Source organism: Anolis carolinensis, chromosome 2 (genome assembly GCF_035594765.1).
Source record: "Anolis carolinensis isolate JA03-04 chromosome 2, rAnoCar3.1.pri, whole genome shotgun sequence".
NCBI classification, from domain to species: domain Eukaryota; kingdom Metazoa; phylum Chordata; class Lepidosauria; order Squamata; family Dactyloidae; genus Anolis; species Anolis carolinensis.
This window is the reverse complement of record NC_085842.1, coordinates 244,384,161-244,406,383: the sequence shown is the minus strand read 5'-3', so window position 1 is coordinate 244,406,383 and position 22,223 is coordinate 244,384,161. Positions and strand designations below refer to the sequence as shown.

General features: G+C 40.0%; 1 long non-coding RNA gene across 1 annotated transcript in view; it reads right to left on the bottom strand.

The window, feature by feature from the left end:
* The window catches only part of LOC134296612 (uncharacterized), a 61,387-nt gene extending 42,072 nt beyond the window's left edge, over positions 1-19,315 (bottom strand). Inside the window, exon 1 of the long non-coding RNA XR_010003407.1 lies at positions 18,895-19,315. This is a non-coding gene — a long non-coding RNA (uncharacterized LOC134296612). The remainder of the gene's footprint in view (positions 1-18,894) is intronic.
* Between the last annotated feature and the right edge of the window lie 2,908 nt (positions 19,316-22,223).

Sequence of the window (22,223 nt, the reverse complement as noted above, 5' to 3'; positions counted from 1 at the left end):
TAACATATTTCCACTATAAGCATTTGTCCCTAAACCCCATCTTAAAGCATGAGAGCCATACGAAGTGAACGAGTACTGTGATGCTGGTGAGCAGGGTGCTGAAGGAAGAAGCATCCAACCCCCTCCTGCCAGCAAGCCACAGTGTAATCTGGACCTGTGACAGGCTCATTGATTCTGTGCATCAAGCTGTGGTTCAGGGCAAGAGGCGGTGGACATTCAGCAAATTTATTTTCGGTTCCACAGAACTGCTTTGCCCAATTGCCTGGCTTTCAAAATGCGTTTAAGGGAGTCAGATTGGGAGATGAAGTGTGTAGCTACAATATAATAACGATGTTTCTTGAAATGATTTTCAGCCATTAGTTTTCATGCAACTCCCCTTTTCCTCCATTTACAGAAAACTCTAAATATCTTGTAGACACCAGATCATCTCTGGTCTTTGAAGGTAAGCACCTTGGGCTCAACTATATCATGCAGGAAATCAAACTATAAATCTTTCAGATCAATGGCTCTCCAGTCTAAAGGCATTGAGCAGCTATTCCATCTTTTCTTGTTCAACCAATTTTTTTCTGATATGAAAAATGATGGAAAGAGTGGCAATAAAAAATGTTACAATGAGGTCATCTATAGCCTCTGTAAAATTACACAAAGGCAGCTTTAAAGCCTCATCAAGGGTGTATTTACATTGTGGAATTAATGCAGTTTGACACTTTAATTGTCATGGTTCAATGCTTCAGAATCCTGGAATTTGTAGTTTGATGAAGCACCTGCACAGAAAAAGCTGAAGACCTCATAAAACTTCAGTACCAGTGATTCTATAGCATTGAGTCATGGCTGTTAAAGTAGTCTCAAACTGCATTCATTCTACAGTGTAGGTGTACCCCAAGAAACACTTTGCAGGTCATATCCACAACTGTGTGTATTATTTGACTCATGCTAGCAGATGTACTTTCTGGGGACACTATGGAAGGAGTTATCCTTCTTGTGCAGCACAATTACAACCACATATTGATGACATTGAGATGTGCCCCTACAACCAATTAGTGGCCAGGGGTGGGTAAAGGTGTGTGGACATCATCCAACTACAGTTGTGTAGCTAGGAGAAAGAAACCACCATTACATGTCTAAGCCACCAGCCACTTCATCACATAACTTAAATTCCACTGAGTTCTACACTTAAAATCTGGTATTCTGTGGGTCCACTACATTCATTTTGGTTAAAGTGCAGTTTTTGAGTCTTAAATGTTGTGGGCAGCATTTTTTCCCCCAACGTAACAGGAAGAGGTGAGGAAATTGATTTTTCTCAAAACTCCGGATGTTTTGCCAACTTTCTAATGAAGTAGCATTCATTGCTCTCAGGTTAGGATCACCCAATTTGTGGGAGGAGAAATTGGGGGAGGAGTCAAAAACTTGTCTGGGCAATTTCCTTTTGTTCCCCAAGCAGGAAGGTTTGGTTGTAAGCTACCTCATAATGCTGCTATTTTGCAAAAAAAAAATAAAAAATAGCCTTTTAGGGTACCTTTTCCTTTCCTTCCATGATTTGTCTGTGTCCTGTGTTGGGATGCCCAGTGCTGTTGCCATACCAAATGGGATTCCCTCCCATCCCTTTTCTCTCTCTCTCCCTCTCTGCTGTTGAAAATTATGGGAGTTGTAATCCAAAACACCAGATGAGCCTCTGCTGCTGCCGTTCCAAATGGGATTCTCTCCCACCCCTTCTCTCTCCCTCTCCCTCTCCCTCTCGGCTGTTGGGAATTGTGGGAGTTGATATACCAAAAAGCACTGAGAGGGATTGTAGGCGAGGCCAAATGTCTGCAGTGTGGACACCTCTTCATTGAAAAATATTGGTTCATGGCTTGGTCCACTCAAATGTAAAATGAGGGGATGATCTGTGTTTTACTTTTCTACAGTCCCTCTAAAGTCAATTTCTACTCCAATGTATATTTTTCACCAAAGTAAGCTTGAACATCCTTGAACCCAAATATGAACATATGACTGCATTCAGCTGTCAGTCCTTTTCCATCATGTCTCAATTGTCTCTTCCTAAAAGCTGAGTGGGAGCAATACAGCAAATAAATGATTTTCTGAGCAGGTCTACATCCCGACACACCTACAGATAACACATGGGCTCAGACTTCAAGTTAGTTTTCATGAAAGATAGTTTCCCTCTCAGAAAAACTAAAATAAAATAGCCACCCTGTGAAATAAGGGTGGCATGTTCTGGAGCCTGGCTACAGGCATTACACCATTTGGGTGCCTCCTGAACTCTGGAAGTCCACACCATTTTGCCTCTGTGTTTGAAGGTGGCATTTGGAGCCTTAAGGGGATTCTTGTAGTTCAGAACAAACTCCTGAAACTGCATTTCCAGCTCTTTTGAAACAAAGGCAAGATGAGTTTTTGGTTTTTTAAAGGGGGGGATTCTGAGTGGGGGATCCAAGGGCTGCATTCAACATGCCAAAGGATAACACACAGCCACACAATTCCCAACACTAGATTAAAACGATGGCAAGCTTCTGGCTGTCAGGGGATCACTGTCTGGCTCACAGATTGCTTCTATTGTTATCTCCAATCAGTAGTTGAAGATAAGGAGCTATTTTAAGGTGTGAGAAACTCTTGCATCAAATGAAGCCTGCTTTGCCACATAAAAGGTAAGGGGTTATGTCCTTTGCCTCATTTTGTTCTCAGTTTCTAGTTTCAATGCTAAACACTGTCATCCCAATTTCCCTTTGCCTTTGTCAGAAAGATGATATCTCAGTTTCCTTTTCTACTGACTAAATACCCTAATTCTAGGCACCACTCCACCCCAAACTTCTTTGGTCACTCCCCTGATCATAGGAATCCCTTCACTCACAGCACCACAAAATTGTGTTCTGCTAGGTATGGAAACAAGAACTTAACATAGGTTCACTGATAAAGCTGTATGCTCCATCGGGGTATTATTGGTTCATGGCCTTGGTCTATTTTCCATCAGACAAGATATGCATCTCACTGCCCTCCCCAAACCTGTTTCTCCGCATGTAAATCCACCCCATGTGTAAATTTCACAGTCTGCACTGTCTTAAATCACTGCTTCCTAAAGCTGTGGGTCCCAACTCCAAATGGGGTTTAACTCAATGTTGGGATCACAAAAAAATTGGCAACAGTAAAGGGTTTACACAAACCTGTTGGCAACAATGTCCAAGACTCTTCCAAAAATGCTTCAGCTATATTCAACAAAAGGAGAAGTCAGCCTATTTAGCAGGCCTTGCAAATACTGTTTTGTTATCAATTCATGTTTGATTTTTATGCCTATTTTACTATCTATACACTTGGGAGCACGCAAAAATTTCTCAAGCCAAAGTGGTCATAGGTGGAAAAATTTAAGAAGCCCTAGTCTAAATATCCTAGGCTGCAAATCCTGTATAATCTTGGAAGCTAAGTAGAGTCATACTGGTTAGTGCTTGGATAGGAAACTGCCAAAGAATAACAAGTTCTATGAACTATGCTTCAGGGGAAAAAACTAGCAAAACTACCTTGCCTAAGAAAATCCTATTACATTCATGGAGTCATCATGAGTCAAATCTGATCTTGGCAATGAAGCAGAGTCACCCTGGTGAGTACTTGGATTGTAGACCACCAATCAGTGCCAGATGCTGTAGGTTATATTTCAGAGGAAAGAACTGAGAAAACAACCTGAGTATTCCTTGCCTATAGAAAACCCTATGAGATTCATGGGGTCATCATAAGTCTACAGGTGACTTAAAGGCACATATACACACACGTTCTAAGACTTTATTGCATGAAGCAGCTATTCCATTGCATTCCAGTGACCAGGTATATCAGCTACTTTTTACACATATTCATCATTTCATGACACAGCATTTCAAAGACTTTTGACCTCATCGTGCAGGGCTTTATAAGCATCGTAGGACATTTCACCAGCAATCCAGCAGCAGATGGCCACACTGTTCATCCCAAGTCATCACTGGACTTCCTGCAGAGGCCCTACCTATACGACACTACCCTCTCAATACGGGAGCGTGCCTATGTTGTGCTGGCTCCAATAGAGCCAACATATATCCTTGGGGCTTGAGCGATGCTCCCCACGTGTGACCATGAGGGAGCTGTGTGCAGATTGATGGATTCGCCCTTCTGCCCCTCCTTTTTTGTTGGTGAAGTCAGGCAAAGCGGGATGCTTCATCTGGCTTTTGTGATAAAGCTCTTTATCACATGAAGTCACTATCCCATGGCATTCCTGCCACCATAGATAGTGATAATTTACTGATATGATGATCTTCACTATTGCACCTCTCAGAGCATCATGTATTGCAAAATTCCCTCTGAATATGTCTTGCCTAGGGAAACACTATGAAATTCATGTCATCAACAGGAAACTCGAAAGCACATACACACATACTTCTACATCTTTCCATTTGATTTTTTTTTTACTTTTGAGCAAAACAAGTATTTTTTTTTCTTCTGTATTCTTCATTTTTTCTCCTCTCCATCTTAACAGTGAGACAGTTAGGCCTACTCAGCCAGTAAACTATATTCTCATATTTCTTTGTGCAAGCAACAATGGTTTGATATCCAAGAAAAGTGATAGAGAACCACCAACAACAAGAACAGCCACATAAATTAAGGATCCATGGTTAAGCAGAAGATGGGAGAAAAGCTCAAATGCTAAGAAATTGATTCAGTTTGCAAAGATGGTTCTTAGAAAAATTAAGAGTCGTAGTTAACTCTTCTTTTTACAAATTCAAAATAGGATATACAACAGCAAAGAAGGCTATTCACAGAGTGTGTTTAAAGGCCTAGAATGAATGCCTCGCTAGGGGAAAACTGAAGAGGACCTATTGCTCCAGTGTTCTTTATAAGCTGAGACACTGCTCAGCCTCGCACGAACAATAAACAGTTCATTTTCCTGTGGTTAGTGGTGCTAGTGATGCCAGTGGAAAGATGAGCAGCGTTATGAGAAAGGACATTTGTTCAACAGTCTGGGACCATACAACAACAGATTCTATTATAACATATTCACACAAAGATTTGGTGCCTTTTCTTTTCTTTTGACAATATTACCTCTACATTCCATTTTGATGTTATGCGATTATAGTTTTAAAACCCAGTACAAATTTCCTAGGGATTCATGTCACAAAATCTGTCTGTTGTAGATTGCTAGAGGGTGAACTCTGTTATTCTTACTGAAGACCGTATTGACATCCTTTCACAGGGCATCTTTAAGTTACTGTTATTTCCAGGGCTGGGAATACAATGAACCAGCTTTTCTCCATGGTGACAAATGGTCATTCCAGAAAGTGGCGGGAGTTACAGACCAAAATAACATGAAGGTACTTGGAGACACTTCAGGGTTATATACCCCTACCGTTGCACATTCTGCGATATATGATACTCTATACAGGGGTGGGCAATGAAACCCTATGCATGACAATTCAAAAGGTAAGTCCCATTGAGCTTAAGTATGAATGGTACTGTAATTTCAAGCTTCTTTCTCCTATAAATAAGTCAGGGGTATGCAATGTAAGGTCTTGCAGATATTGTTGGATTGCAACTCTCATGAGCCCTGCTAGTATAGCCAGTGTTGAGAGATAATGGAAACTGAAGTCCAGCAATACCAGAAGGTGACATGTTCCCCCTGAGAAGTCCATTAACTCTAACAAGGTAATATTTCTCATTATTAATTAACTGAAGGGCTCCTAATGATTATAAAATAGATTTAGCCGGAACACTGGACTATGACTCTGGAGGCTAGGGTTGAAATCTCTGCTCAGTCATGGAAACCCATTCAGTTTTCCTCAGTAAATCACACATTCTCAGCCTCAGAAAAAAACAATGATAGTGTCACCATAAGTTGGAAACAACTTGAAGGCACACAACAACAACAACAACAACAACAACAACAACAACAACAACAACAACAAGATCAGAAGCAAAACAATTCTGCATCAACTGGGAGGGGAAGCGTGGTTCTGATATGTTTGGAACTGAACTGATACAATCATGATTGATTGCAATCATGAAGGGATAGTGTTTACTAGCGGGAAGGATAATCTTCATGGATTTATGTATTTATTCATTTCAGGCGGACACGTAGTAATTGCCTCCTTGGAGAAAGTTGATATTTTCCTAACAGAGACCCACCCCCACCTCTGAATGCTTTTCATCAGTTCAGAAGACTATAGGCACACATATATATGGTTGCAAAAATCTCATAAAAATAGTGTATTAATACACGTTTACTCTCCACACTGAATATCATAAAATGCAATACTGCTTAATGGACTCATAACTTCAGTAGATAAAATCATACTATCCACATAACAGGCAGTTGAAACAAATAGCATGAACTATAATAAGCACAAATAGCTAAATGTTAAAAGCCTGGTGGCATGGGGCAGTGCTTACTACCCATATAAAGCAGAACAGGTCAATCTCTCTCAGGTATTCCACACTGAAAGATGGTCAGCTTACTTCATCACACAGAGATAGCAAAGTGGTACAGAAACAGGAACATCACCTTTGATGACCTTATATTAACAGAGCTTCAAGTGATGATTGCTAAGTTATGGATATGTTCATGTGGAAGGAGGCAGACCTTCAGAAATCATTTGAGGGTATTATTGTCCAAACCAGCACCCTGAATTGTTCCCAGAAACAAACTTGTTTGTTGTCAACTGCTATCAAGTTGGCTTTGACTTATAGTAACCTTAGGGGTGACAATTGTTTCTTAACAGCCTTGTCAAAGCCTTGGACTTTCTTGATGGAGTCTAGCCAGCTGGTTACTGTAGTTCTTGATGTCTGCAGAACTGTCCTTCAAGAGCACATTTGAAATGAGCTGATTCTCTTCCTAACAACTTTTTTCGCTGCTCAGTTTTCACAACAATACACAGAAATCAAAAGCATGAGCAATCCTGACTTTGGTATTTGATTATACAGTAGAGTCTCACTTATCCAAGCTAAACGGGCCGGCAGAAGCTTGGATAAGCAAATATCTTGGATAATAAGGAGGGATTAAGGAAAAGCCTATTAAACATCAAATAATAATAATAATAATAATAATAATAATAATAATAATAATAATAATAATAAAACTTTATTTATATACCGCCTGTCTCCCGGATGGGACTCAGGGCGGTTTACAGTCATAAAAGCAACACAAACATTACATAACAACATAATACACATTATTAAACAAAGTAAAATAATACAATTATAACAATAAATCACACTTACATGACCAGATCAAGGGGACGGGAACCATAGGTTATGATTTTAGAAATTAAGCACCAAAACATCATGTTATACAACAAATTTGACAGAAAAGTAGTTCAATACGCAGTAATGTTATGTTGTAATTACTGTATTTATGAATTTAGCACCAAAATATCATGATATATTGAAAACATTGACTACAAAAATGGCTTGGATAAGCGAGGCTTGGATAAGTGAGACTCTACTGTATGTCTTTACTCTTGAGGATTCTCTCTAGTTCTTTCATAGGTGCCCTTCGAAATCCTGCACCTATTTTACACCAATATTTTATTCTGGAATGTCATGAGCTGGAATGTCAATTTCTGGATCAGACCCAGGATGGCTTCTACCATGAGCACTCGGCTGCTACACAGGCAGAATAAAGACCTTGCAGTCCAGCAATGCCAAACCCAGTTCAGTGCCGCTGAATCCTTACCACCACCTCCTGTTTTGATCATAGCGGCTGCCTGTGGGAGCATCAAGGCTGGTGTCTGTCACTCATTGCCTGGAGTGACATCAGCAGGGGCACCAAATCAATGTGGAAGGGGGAGAAGTTGGAGATGCCCCAGAGGCCACCACTATCATGAGCATGGGAAGGGGACTGTAAGTGCCATCCCATGCCCTCAGGCTGCCCAAGCTGGGAAATATGGGATAGCCATGTAAACAGTTGCAGCCATCTCCATCTCAGAACCAGCCCAATTGTTTACATAGGCCCAAAGTTACAGTTTGCTCCAAATTCTAGAGGGAAATTCAGAGCTACCTGAAACTTTTGTTAACATGGTTCAAGGCTATGCCTTGGGCCACATTAATCTAAATCAGCTGTATGTGTCACACATTTGATTTACCCCCTCTTTATGATAAAGGGTTCCTGTTGATTTGTCCCTAGTCTTCTACAGATTTCTGAAGCCAGTGAAGTTGGTCAAAGACCAATGTGATATATTTTGAAAAGTGCTTCCCTTCCTACAGTTTAACCACTGCACTCTGCAGTAACTATAATTTCTGAACCTTCCTCAAAGGCAGCACTACATAGAACATATTATAATAATATAAATGAGAGCTGATTAAATGAGAGCTGAGTCACTGGCCTACATCCTATTGATAGTCTCTCCTAGAGTAGACCCACTGAATCAATTGTTGAATGGTGAGTCAACACTTACGCAAAGGCTATTGATATACTCTAGCAGAGGAGTGATAAGCAATAAAGATTTGGGCCACTACAGTCAAAGCCTCTTCCATAATGAAAGGATGCAGCTGCCATTCTAAGTAAAGCTGAACAGAGGACACTTCTGAATACTGCTGACACCTGACCTGCCAGAAACAGCATCAGATGCAAGAAAATTCTTGAGCTGCAGAACTGATCTTTTATTGTGTTGTACCAGTGACAAAATTTTTTACCATCCCCACATTTGAATTCTCAGCTGTCCAACACTACCTTCATTTTCTCCAAATAAGCCTTAATGTGCTTGCTCACATCCATTCCTTCCCTGCAGCCAAGTAATGTCAGATGGAAGCCAGCTTTGTGTCTATTGTCAATGGCTTATCAACTGACTCAAGCTGCATCCACACTGCAGAATTATAGCAGTTTGGTACCACATTAACTGTCATGGTTATTGTCTATATATTATTGGTTTTGTTATGGTTCTATGATGTTTATTTATTTATTTTTACAGTATTTGTATTCCGCCCTTCTCACCCCGAAGGGGACTCAGGGCGGATCACATTACACATATAAGGCAAACATTCAATGCCTTGACATAGAACAAAGACAGAGACAAACGCAGCTCCGAGCTGGCCTCGAACTCATGACCTTTTGGTCAGAGTGATTTGTTGAAGCTGGCTGCAGCTGACTGCTCACCAGCCTGCACCACAGCCCAGGCTGTTTCATATTTTTATCATTGTTTTGTATCTGATTTTGCTGCAAACCGCCACGAGTCCCCTTTGGGGGAGATGGAGGCGGGATATAAACAAACTTGTTGTTGTTGTTATTATTACTATTATTATGACTCAAGGTGATGGAATTCTAGGATTAGTAGTTTTGTAAAATATTTGCCTTTCTCAGTTGGTGAGCTGTGTTCACATGACAAAGCACTGTACAACAATCAGGGTTGTTGTGTGTTTTCGGACAAGAGTTCTTTCTTCCACCCTGGACCTTCCACAGATATTTGAACCTTCCTTGCTTAGTTTTTCTAATATACCTCACAACCTCTGAGGATGCCTGCCACAGATGTGGGTGAAACGTCAGGAGAGAATGCTTCTGGAACATGGCCATACAGCCCAGAAAACACACAACCCCCCTGTGATTCTGGCCATGAAAGCCTTCGACAACACATTGTATAGGAATGCATAGAATGGAGCTATGACCGTTAAAGTGTTATCAAATTGTTATAATTCTGCAGTGTGGATGGGGAGTAGGTCTACCCGTGTCTACACCTCTCCTATACATTCCAGAGGCACTGATAGGGAGAATATTTGTCCTGTAAGACAGCTCTGCACTAAGCACTTCCCAGCACTGTGTACAGATGTGTATATGACAGACCTTTACTCATATTTGTGAATGCTCCCAGTACAATGAATCATTTTCAGTGGCCTCCATCACACTAGATTTTCAACCACTAAGCTCTTCCTTCTATAAAACAGCATAGTATCATCTGACCATCTATGTTACACAGTCAAGACCTGTATATATTCTACTTTGACATCAGATTGCCAGTCTAACGTTGAGCAAAGTGCCCAAGAATGTTCAACTGTTATAAATCTTTACTTTAAAATACTTTAGAATATTATTATTTACTTTATTTATACCCCATCTTTCTCCCTATGGATACTCAAGGCGGCTAACAACTATACACTTTGGTCACCATTTAAAACAAATATTCTCAGAACTGTATTTTCAATCTCTTTATTTTCAGTAGCTCAAATCTGTATTTTCTCTGTAATTTTTCATCCATGAATTATTGAATTATTGAACCTTATATTTGATCTTTTATATAGATTACAATGGCTAGAATTATATAATTATAGTTTGATTGAAGAAAATTTATTTGTGATATTTAACTGGTAGCCTGTATTTCAGTGCCTGTCCACAAGGGGAAAATCCTGTGTTACCAATTTGCTTTGGTTGTGTCTCAAGTTTACTTTTGAAAGTTTTGTTTTGAATCTTATGGTGTTGCATAAATCTGTCCACAAGATGTCACTATTTCCTCTGTGAAATTCACTTTACCTGATTCTCTTTCAGTTCAAAATACTTCCTAGTATAATATCATTCTTGGATAGAAGAAGGTTACTTAAGAACATCTTCCAACTATGCAATGCATCTAGAGCTGAATTTGGATAAGTTACTGTAGAGGTCCCTGAAAGGTAATTCAGGGAACTATGGTTAAAACAAAAAGGATTTTTCCAGGCGCTGGTTCAGGGTTTCATCTTTTCATTTCACTGGATATATGTTGTTTATTCATTCAGTTTCTTTTGACTGTTCCTGACCTCATGGACCAGCCCATGACAGAGCTCCCTGTCTTCCTGTCTACGCATTCTGTGGCCAAAATACTTCATCTCTGCCTCTAATATCATTCCCTCCAGTGAGTATGGACTGGTTTGATCTTCTTGCTGTCCAAGGCACTCTCAGAATTTTTCTCCATAGTTCAAAAGTGTCTATCTCCTTCGCTCAGCCTTCCTTATGGTCCAGCTCTCACATCCATAGGTTACTACAGGGAATACCATTGCTTTACCTATGAATACTAGATAGAACCAAAAGGTCCTAGGTTCAAATCCCAGGAGCGGAATGAGCACCCACTGTTAGCCTCAGCTCCTGCCAACCTAGCAGTTTGAAAACATGCAAATGTGAGTAGATCAATAGGTACCGCTCCAACGGGAAGGTAACGGTGCTCCATGCAGTCATGCCGGCCACATGACCTTGGAGATGTCTATGGACAACGCCGGCTTTTGGCTTAGAAATGGAGATGAGCACCAACCCCCACAGTCAGTCACGACTAGACTTAATGTCAGGGGAAACCTTTACCTTTACTGGATATATGCTAGATAGTATAAGACCTGAATGTCTAAATGGCACCAGATCTCATCTGATCTTCGAAATGAAGTAGGGTCAGCCCTGGTGCGTACTTGGATGGTAGACCACCAATGAGTGCCAAGTGCTGTAGGCTATATTTCAGAGAAAGGAACTGGCAAAACCAGCTCTGAAGATTCCTTGCCTAAGAAAACCCTGTGAAATGCACAGGGTCACCACAAGTCAACAGGTGACTTAAAGGCATATATACACACATTCTAAGACTCTATTGCATGAAACAACTAGCCCATGGCATTCTCACAAGCAAGTATAACAGGGATTTTTATATATTCATCATTTGTGACACAGTAATTCAGTTTTATTAGCAAGCAAGAGGGGTGGCCCAGTCATCCCTTCCCAGCAAACCCGACAGCAAGGAAGGAATGGGTGGCAGGCAGACAGTTCAGACCATTGTGAGAGGCACTACCTTTGTTGAATCTGACCCAGCACGCAAACTTTCTGGGGCATACTACTCAGAGAGAAAGGGGCACGCATGGTGGGCAAACCCATAACCAAAGGAGGCAAAGGACAGCACTGCAGGTGGGAGGGGATGGAAGAGACATTGGGCTCAGCAGGAAGACGCAAGTGAAGAAACACAATGCCTTATTCAGGGAAGGGGGAGGGAGGTCTCACAGGCTCAACGGATGCCTCAGCAGACGGACCCTCGGCCACCCTGGAACCCCGCTGTTCCTCAAACCAAAAGCAACACACCTAAACACTGCAGCCATCATACTAATGTGTCACGACATGAAATTTTGAAAGCTCTGCACTGCTGTGATGCCTTGCAAATCTGTGATCCTGTGGCCATACTCCCAAACAGCAACAATGCCACTACTTTGGGTTTTTTAAAAAAATGTGTTTTAGTAAAAGCAACTTCATATTTATCTATCATATCGGAAGCAAAAGGTATTTAAAAACACAAAGTTTTAAAACTTCATGATTCCATTGAAGTGGTGGGGTTTTTTTAATTAATTTAGTAAATTGCAAGAGGCAAATCAATTACAACAAAGGGATTCCAGCACAGAAGTGGATCAGGAGATTGACGCACTAGGTAAATTGTGGAATCATGGCACAAAATCAGGGGTTATTGATGAGTTTTCCTGTCAATAGCAGGGGAAAATATTGTTGCTGGGAGGTGATAGACTGGCAATAGGCTGCACACAGCATTGTCACCATAGGTGACTGCCCTGTCCTGTGCCAGTTTTCCACTGTCATGTGATAAAATCCCTAGATAGCACTTGCTAGATGAGCATTTTTAATAACAGACTGACTAATTGGCGGCCTTTTACATTGACAGCAGTGGCTTTCACATAAACATTCAAACAAAAGTTTATGTAAAAATGGGAAAACATTCTTCCAATGAAGTGTAGAAAACACACTAAGGAGAGAGACGGTTCAGCACAGTCAAGGCTTTCTTCTTCATTTAATTCCACCCGGGATGAGGATGTCCCTGAGCCGCTTCCTTGCAGCTGCTGTGTCGTCTTTCAGCTGGAATCTTTCCTTCAATAATACTCAGCCCGAAGGCCTCTCTCCTGCCTAGACCTCCATAAGTTATGGGCTTATCAAGTAGGCCTCAGGTCAAGTTGCTTTAGCTGCTCTCTTAAGATAAAGGCTTTTGTCCCAGTCAGACTGGCATCTTCAGCCCTTGAAGAGAGGTTGACATTTTCTGCACAGGGAACATGCCCTTCTCTCCACCCCATATTGTAACTAGGGGTGGGAAATAATTTACTTCTCTATGGAAGTATACATTCCGCATTTCCAGAGGCACAGCTAAAGTACTGCCTCTGAAATGCACGTGTTTATGAGATTTACAGCAGGTTTCATAGAAATAAAACACAACGTTGTGTACATTTTGAAAATGGAAATATCCAAAAATAATATAGAACTGTAAAATCTGCAGAAATGAGGCAGCAGTATTTCAATGCATACTTTTTAAAAAAAAAAAAGAAAAAGAACTCAATTGCCTTGCAAGAAGAAAAGAACAATGTTTTACAAATGGATACAAATCAAAGTCGGAACAGGGAAGCAAATGGGTTTTAGAAAATAATAAAATAGAGACTAAAAGATTTTCTAAGCTATAAATCATTCCATAATGCCCTACTCCCCTGCTTCATGATGTAGACATGACTTTGAGAGCTGAAAGGTAATGCTAGGGCAGCATAAACTCTGGCAAGTTTGACCAAGTTTTTGAGTACCGCCCTGGTGAAGGTCAGTCCTCCATTCATGGTCCAATCTGCCTAACTAGAAAGATTCATCACCTGAAGGTTCACCTTTGCAACTATGAACAAAATAATTTGTAGTCTGCATAAATGGGGGGATTATTCCCACTTATTAAATCATAGAGCTTGAAAGTATGACAACCTGCTTATGTTTACTGGACAGTTCACTGGAAGGGCTACAGAAGAAATGACAAGGGGGGGAAGGTTCTTGTTGTTTAGGTATTTTTTTGGCTGTTGTTTTCCTGCAGTGCATTCACTGCCCATGTTTCTTCCTTCAGCCATTATTTCCACATACCTTTCAACTGTCCAACTTTGGCAGGGAAAGTACCAATTAATCTTGTCATCTTATGTTTTAATATCCCTTTAAAACATCCCAATTTCTCTCTCCTGCTTCCACTTTCCTTCTATGTCATCAGCTGATTTCAGTTGCTGTAAACTTGAATTAAAAACACAAAATTTCAATTAACTTAAGATATGGAGGAGAGGAGCCAGAATTCAAATCCTTCCTCAAGAGTAGGTTGGGACTGAATCTTGCCTTTCCCTGAAGTCTCAACAAAAGCAAACTGCTGCAGCATCTCCCAGCTTGTCTGTTCTTCATTAAGAACCATTGCACTCTTGACCACACATCAATATTAGTTGGACAAATGTATCCTAGTTTTCATCTGTGAAATATCATATAGTACACTTCCACACATATGCAGCAACTCCTTACTAGCAGACTTAAACTAGATGCAGGAAAAATACATGGGGACCGATTAACAGGTTTTAAAATACTGTAAAGAATCTCTTTTTACAATCTAGTAAACACAGGTTGAATATCCCTAGTCCTAAATGCTTGGGTCCAGAATTCGCTTGGATTTCAAATTATCTCAGATCTTGGAATGCCTGTATTTGCATACATCTTTAAGATGGGACCCGAGTCTAAACACAAAATTCATTTTTGTTTTATATACATCTTATACCCATTCAACTATCGGAAATCAAAGGTGCACTATCTTAGCCACCCATATGGACAATTTTGAAGTCTTTTATATATTAGAATTCTGAATAAGGGATATTCAACCTTTACATTGACATCCATACAAAGGCATGACTTGTCTGGCCTTTGTCCTATAACTTTTGAAATGAAGCTAAGTAAAACAAGTAAACCTAACAATAAAGGCATGCTCATGTTCCACTGATGGAGTGTGAGTCCATTGGTAAACATGACTTTTAAAAAGTATTGAAGAGACTATAGCAGCAAAATTTAGTCACAGGGGGATTTAAACCCAGACTCATAGACATCTCTGTGAGTGAGGCAGATGAACCTGTCTGTATACTGTATAGGACCTATCCACAGAAAATGACAGCTAAAAGAAATAACAGAAAATACCACTGGGAAACAATTTTGTATCCTTAGTCCTGCTACCACATTCTACTCCAAGTTCTGAAAATACCCTGCAGAGCTCCTTTTATTTTGTCTAAAATGGTGTTATGTCTACTAGCCACTCATAATAGCATTACTCATGTAGGCTTTTCATTTTCACTGTTTTACTTCTCAGGTAGATCATACCGGCCATGGTGGAGCAAAGGTGTGGTTCAGTATTGGCTGTATTTGCATAATCTCTCAAAGCAGACTCTGGGTGAATTGGCCCGAGTTTTGTGCACTGCACTGGGTGGAACAACGTGTCCCCGTATCTTTTGTCTCAAAGAGAGAAACAGCTGAGGCAATCATGGACACATGTCTGCTAACAAGTGAGTTTAACAGCCTTTCCCTGCTCCACCCCCTTTACTGAGCTTCCACTCTTATCAGAAGCTACTAACAGCTGCTTTGAGTGATAAAAAGGGAGACCTTGTGGAAAACTAGCTGAAACATGTTCTTCTTCAGGGGTGGCCCAAAAAAGTTTTTGACCAGTTGGCAGGATACCATCACTGCCAGCTTATCAAGGCACAGAGAATTCAGGAATCACTTCAGTTATTATGGCACCAGAAGCAGAAAATCCCAGATTTACATTTCACCATTCCTGGGAAAGAGAGAAAACAGAGCAATAATAAAGCAAACAACTAACCATATGTTGGCTTAAATCAGCTGCTTCACTCTGCCCAATAGTAGGGTTGGCCTTGTTGCCACTTTATCAATAAGCTTCCTAAAGTATTTGATTGCAATAAGCCCTTTACAAATGTTCTCTTCAGTGCTGAATGAAGATGCAAAAGGAACATTAGAGCAACCAATTCCTCACCCAACAGGTGTACCTGTTCTCAAACTTTTAAAGTTTAGACCAGGGGTTCTCAAACTTTTAAAGCTACAGATCCCTTTTTGAAGGAAAAGTTTCTCATGGAGCCCCAAGAAACTTTTGGACACAGGGGCCACATTGCATTTTAAAATTTGACAGATGGACCGGGCCAGTGGCAGACAGATGGAGAATGTTTGTGTAATTGAAAAAAACATGAACTAATTACTACACACACTGTAGTACCTTGTTTGTACATACCTTGTTTGTAGCACAAAAAGAAGCAAACAAAGAATGAATGAACGAACAATGGTTAAAACAATTTTAACCATCATACACTTAACAGTATTTCAGTGGAAGACCCCAAAGGCCATCCAGCCCATGCAATAATAATAATAATAATAATAATAATAATAATAATAATAATAATTGCACAGACAGACTACAAACAGAGGCACAACTATGTGGCCCAAATGATTCATTGGAACTTATGCCTCAAGTACCACCTCCCAGCAGCAAAGAATTGGTGGGATCACAAACCTGCAAAAGTATTGGAAAATGAGCACGCAAAGATACTATGGGACTTCCAAATCCAGACTGACAAAGTTCTGGAACACAACACACCAGACATCACAGTTGTGGAAAAGAAAAAGGTTTGGATCATTGATGTCGCCATCCCAGGTGACAGTCGCATTGACGAAAAACAACAGGAAAAACTCAGCCGCTATCAGGACCTCAAGATTGAACTTCAAAGACTCTGGCAGAAACCAGTACAGGTGGTCCCGGTGGTGATGGGCACATTGGGTGCTGTGCCAAAAGATCTCAGCCGGCATTTGGAAACAATAGACATTGACAAAATTACGATCTGCCAACTGCAAAAGGCCACCCTGCTGGGATCTGCGCGCATCATCCGAAAATACATCACACAGTCCTAGACACTTGGGAAGTGTTCGACTTGTGATTTTGTGATATGAAATCCAGCATATCTATCTTGTTTGCTGTGTCATAATATAATAATAATAATAATAATAATAATAATAATAATAATAATAATAATAATAGGGATATCCGGAAAGTAAGATTACAAGACTCTTTTAAAATACAAAGAATGAATGTATTTCAACAAAACTTACATTGATCATAGCATAGGCATTACACGACTTTTCCTCACAATTACCACTCTGCTCAATACACTCTTGTCATCCATGGGACGAATTCCCTATGCCTGTGTCATAGAAGTCTCCTGCTGGAGGAAGCAGCAGCAACAAAGCCAGGAGTGGGAGGCAGAGGAAAGAACGTGGATGAATTGGAGCTCTCAGTCTCTATACATGACCTTAGTACCATTGCAAAATTCTCCATCATGTGAATGGAGCCATTTTGTTCTTTAAAGACGCTTTGGGAATGAGTTCTAAGTTTGTGTTGTCCTTTCCCCCTGAGCTGCCATTTCATTAGTCAAAATTCATTTTGAGCTTTCCAGGCACATTGGACCACAGGCAGCTTGTGGTGATTGTAGTCTAACACATCTGGCCCCGTGTTGGGGAAAGCCAAGTACAGTAGAGTCTCGCTTATCCAACATAAACGGGCTGGCAGAATGTTGGATAAGCAAATATGTTGGATAATAAGGAGAGATTAAGAAAAAGCCTATTAAATATCAAAATAGGTTATGATTTTACAAATTAAGCACCAAAACATCATGTTATACAACAAATTTGACAGAAAAAGTAGTTCATTACACATTAATGCTATGTAGTAATTACTGTATTTACGAATTTAGCACCAAAATATCACAATGCATTGAAAACATTGACTACAAAAATGTGTTGGATAATCCAGAACGTTGGATAAGTGAGTGTTGGATAAGTGAGACTCTACTGTAACAGCATCATGTCTTTATCTTCCCTCAGACAAGGCTAATCATGAGTTAGAAAAATGAAATTAGGAGAAAGATTAGTCCCTGTTTCATGAGCCCCACATTGGCAACTTTTTATTTGAGCCCTACAGTGGGTGTTCTAAAGTAAAAGACAGTCAGCCCTCCATATTTACTAGGCTTAGGGACAAAAAAACTCCTGTGAAAATGGAAAAATAGCAAATTAAAATCCACTTTTTTCTTACTTGGGCATATAGGAACATCTAGATCCTCCAACGTGACTTCGTGGGAATTTGCCCATAGAGGAACACTGGAGAACCTAGAGATTCCTGGAGAGATCATATTAATAAAAACTATGAATAAGCAAGCCCAAAAAAGTTAAATTCACAAATGTGGAGGGCTGATTGTACAGCCATTACATCTTTTTTAGATTCTGAGGATGGAACAAATGTAGATAATATCAGCATCTGATGAGCTGCAGTCCATGGATACCTATGCTTCTGTCAATAAAATCCCATGTCAATGTAATGGCAATAAATTATTGTTTTTGCGGCAACAGGCTGACATATTAGCTACCATGCCCTGCCCATCACCCCTCCAGCCCAAGAAAAGTGTGCTTGCACTTGTGAAACTATGTTTTCCCTTGAAAACAGGCACTATGTTAAAGGATCCAATAAAGATGAGGACTCTTTAAAATATGACATCCTCTCAAAAAACCACTCTGTTGTTGCCACTACTGAAAACCTCTCCCTGTGGAATAATAACAACTCTGGTGGGTGATATTTGTCAGAACTGTTGTGTGGGAGGAGCCCTCTTTCCCATATGTTGCAGCTGTGAACTTTATTTCTTCCCAAGAAAGCCAAAAGAGCAAAGGAATACCATAAATTTACAGTAGTGCAATTATATGGCTCAGATTTCATGGTTCTTATACACACCAGCTGCATGTTGAGTCACATGTCCTGAACCATGCCTATGCATGCTTTACTAGAGAGATATGTGTTTGTATATGTGCCTTCAGATCACTCAGCAATTTATGGAGACCATATGAATTAAGTAGGGTTTTCTTAGACAAAACATACTCAGAGGTGGATTTGCCAGTTCCTTCCTACAGTACTGGCATTTATTAACAGTCTTCCATCCAAGTACTAGCCAGTGCTGACCCTGCTTAACTTCAAATACCAGACAAGGTCTGATGCCTTTGGGTATTATTTAGGCCCTATTACAGAGAAATGACATAGCATAAATTTTCCATTTGCACTAGGAAACACAGTTGCATAATCGTTTAAAAAAACTTACCCAATAGTTACGTCAGCGGAATTCATCTTGCACAACCAGGAATAGACTATGTCCATTGTGCCGCAAGCCAAAAAGTTGAATGATGGGCATATAAGGATCCTTGTACCACTGTATGTTATCAACAGGATTCCAGCCATTTAAAAAACTTCGTAAAATAAATCTGCAGAGCAGCAGGTGGGTATTTTAAGATTTTTTCAAGAAGAGGGAATATGGAGCTTTCCAGGTGTCGCTGGACTGCCATTCTTATGATTTCTCACCTTTGGCTATGACTATGAGAGTTGTGTGGCCAAGAGCACTCCAACAATACAGAGGCCCACACATCACCCACCCCTGCTTTCAAGTTTGTGAATCAGGCAATGCCTTTGCAATGAATCATTATAACAAGTGGCAACACACATCCCAACTCTTAACCATTCTTCCAGTGACATGATCAGCTTATGATCACCATAGCAACAATCAAAGTGAAAGTGTATTTTTGATGAAAATGATTTGGTTGTTATGGATTCCAACAAGGCAGGTAAAACACACACACGTCCATCTTAGAGGCTTCAGTTTGATGGCAAACTGTGGAATGTTGTGGCCCTGGGACAACAGTGCACACAATGTTTCATAACCTATTGCTGTCATGTGTGACATGCTGTTGCTAGGTGATTTCAGAATGACATTGCATTCTTAGTGAAAGTTTGGGAAACAAAACCAGTTTTGTCAGGCTTGAGAAAGTTAGCTGTTCTTCCCAACTTTTGTTGAATTAATTGAAGTCTAAAAATAGATTCACTTCCCATTATAAAACAATCCTATATGCTTTACAAATTAATAATACATTTTAAATGGATTGAATTTTCTTGTGGATTTGGCAAGTGTTTTGCTAGCACAAAGGTCAAGAATCTATCCCATACCAAGCTTTTCTATGGGGAAAATGTTTCCCTTTAAGTTGGGTTATATAAACTTTTTAAAATACCTAATAAGAGATCCCATTTGGTAATTCAGTAGAGTCTCGCTAATCCAACATTCGCTTATCCAATGTTCTCTATTATCCACCGCAGTTTGCCTTTTGGTAGTCAATGTTTTTGTAGTCAATTTTTCAATATATTGTAAAGTTTTGATGGTAAATTCCTAAATACAGTAATTCCTACATACTAAAGTATTGAACTGCTTTGTAAGCATGATGTTTTGATGCAGGCCCGTAGCCAGGATTTTGATTCGGGGGGGGGGGGGGGGAGTCTGGGGGGGGGAGGTTATACCCTAGCAAACCTTTTGTAGCATTATCCCAATACCTCCATGCATATTGAGCATGGTGATCAGATCATGATATCAATAAACATAACAGTTTAAATAATAAATGTAAGGCCTTCTCGCGGACCACTCTGAGAGTTTCGGGGGGGGGGGGGCTGAAGCCCCTCAAGCCCCCCCCCCCCGGCTACATGCCTGTTTTGATGCCTAATTTGTAAAATAATAACGTAATTTGATGTTTAGTAGGCTTTTCCTTAATCCCTCCTTATTATCTGACATTTTCGCTTATCCAACGTACTGCCGGCCCGTTTATGTTGAATAAGTGTATTTAACAAATATATGAAATGACACCATAATACATCTGAGTTATAAGGAAGTAAACAGGTGAAAAATGTTCACTGCAGCAAATTAATCTGACATTGCAAAAGGGATTAATGCTTTGCAAAAGTTTTAAAGAATGTGTACCTTCTGGCCATGGAAACCTAAAGCACATCAGTTTGGGTTTAGGACAGTGTTTCTCAAACTGTGCTCCTCCAGGTGTTTTGGACTTCAGCTCCCAGAAATCCCAGCCATTTTTCCAGCTGTTGGGAATTGTGGGAGCTGAAGTCCAAAACATCTGGAGGAGCACAATTTGAGAAAGTCTGGTTTAAGACATCAGACAGGATCCAGAAGAGCAGTGCAGTCTACGCTGCATGATGTCTTAAGTAAGTATGACAATGAAAGTAGCCTTTGTTGAATTGAGAATCCTTTGAAATCACATTGAATTCAAGCCACAATGAATAGAGTTGAACCTCTTGATGAACTACTGTGCAGCTGTTTTCCATTGGGGACAATTTTGGGGTGCAGCTGGGAAGCAAATGAATAAGAAGTCATCAGGATTCAACTCCATCTCCTGAGGCCTGACTGTTAACAAGGTCTTCTTATCTCCTAGACCTTTAACCATAATTCTGTTGGTGATATATTCTTAGCTGTAGTTTATTTATGAGCTCAACACAAAGATCCCTGCATTCATATCAACAATTTGTGGGCCACAATTAAAGTAGTTATCACTTTGTTTGTTGCCTTACAGTTGTCCCTTATTTGACTGATTACAATTCATATATCTCCATGAACTAATCAGCTCTATTCCTTGTGACTCTCATAGGGACAAAAGCTTTTAATCACAACATATGTGTTAACTACTTCACCTTTAACAGGAATTCTGTATTATAACGTAATCATTTTTAATTGCCACTGTTAACAGTAACAAATACAACCAAGGCTTGCACTTTTTTGCATTTCCTCTCCGTCTAAACCAACTGTTTCTGTCACCCACCCACTCACTCACCTACCCTTGTATTTTTATAAAATAATCCGCCCATAAAAGTAACACTCCATTACACCTGATAAAGTGAACTAATCTTTTTTAAAAAACATACCAAATAATACAAATACAAAATTTGTTATTTGCTTGACCAGTCAACTTTGACTTATGTTGAGCTTTTGAATTAACAAACCCAAGGAGCCCTGCTTTGCTCAGCATCAGTTGTCTTGCCCAGGTCTTGCAAAGTTGGGGCTATGGTTTTCTTGATTGAATCAATCCACCTGTAATGCAGTATTTCCTGATAACTTCTACCTTGCCAAGCACTATTGTCTTTTCCAGTGAGTCACCTCTTTTCATAATATGTCACAAGATTAGTCATCTTAGCTTATTTAGTCTTGATTTGCTCTAGAGCCCACTTATTTCTCTTTCTTGTGATCCACAGTATCTCCTCCTACATTGTATTTCAAAAGAGTTGATCTTTTTCCTGTCTGACGCCTTCATTGTCTAGCTTTTGCAACCATTAACAGAATCCAGAAATATTATGTTATGGACAAATTTGACTTCAGCATTTAATGACATGTGGTTTACTTTTGAGGATTTACCTTAACTAGTTCCTTCATGGTTGCCCTTCCAAATCTTAGTTTTTTTCTGATTTCTTGTTAGATTTTAAGGTGCCACAATGCTTTTTGTTGTTTTGGATCTGACAGACCAGCGCAGTTAAAAATGTTTGCATACAATAAATTGCAGCAATGTAAGGCTAATTAAGCACCAGAAGGGATACCTACTTCAGACATTC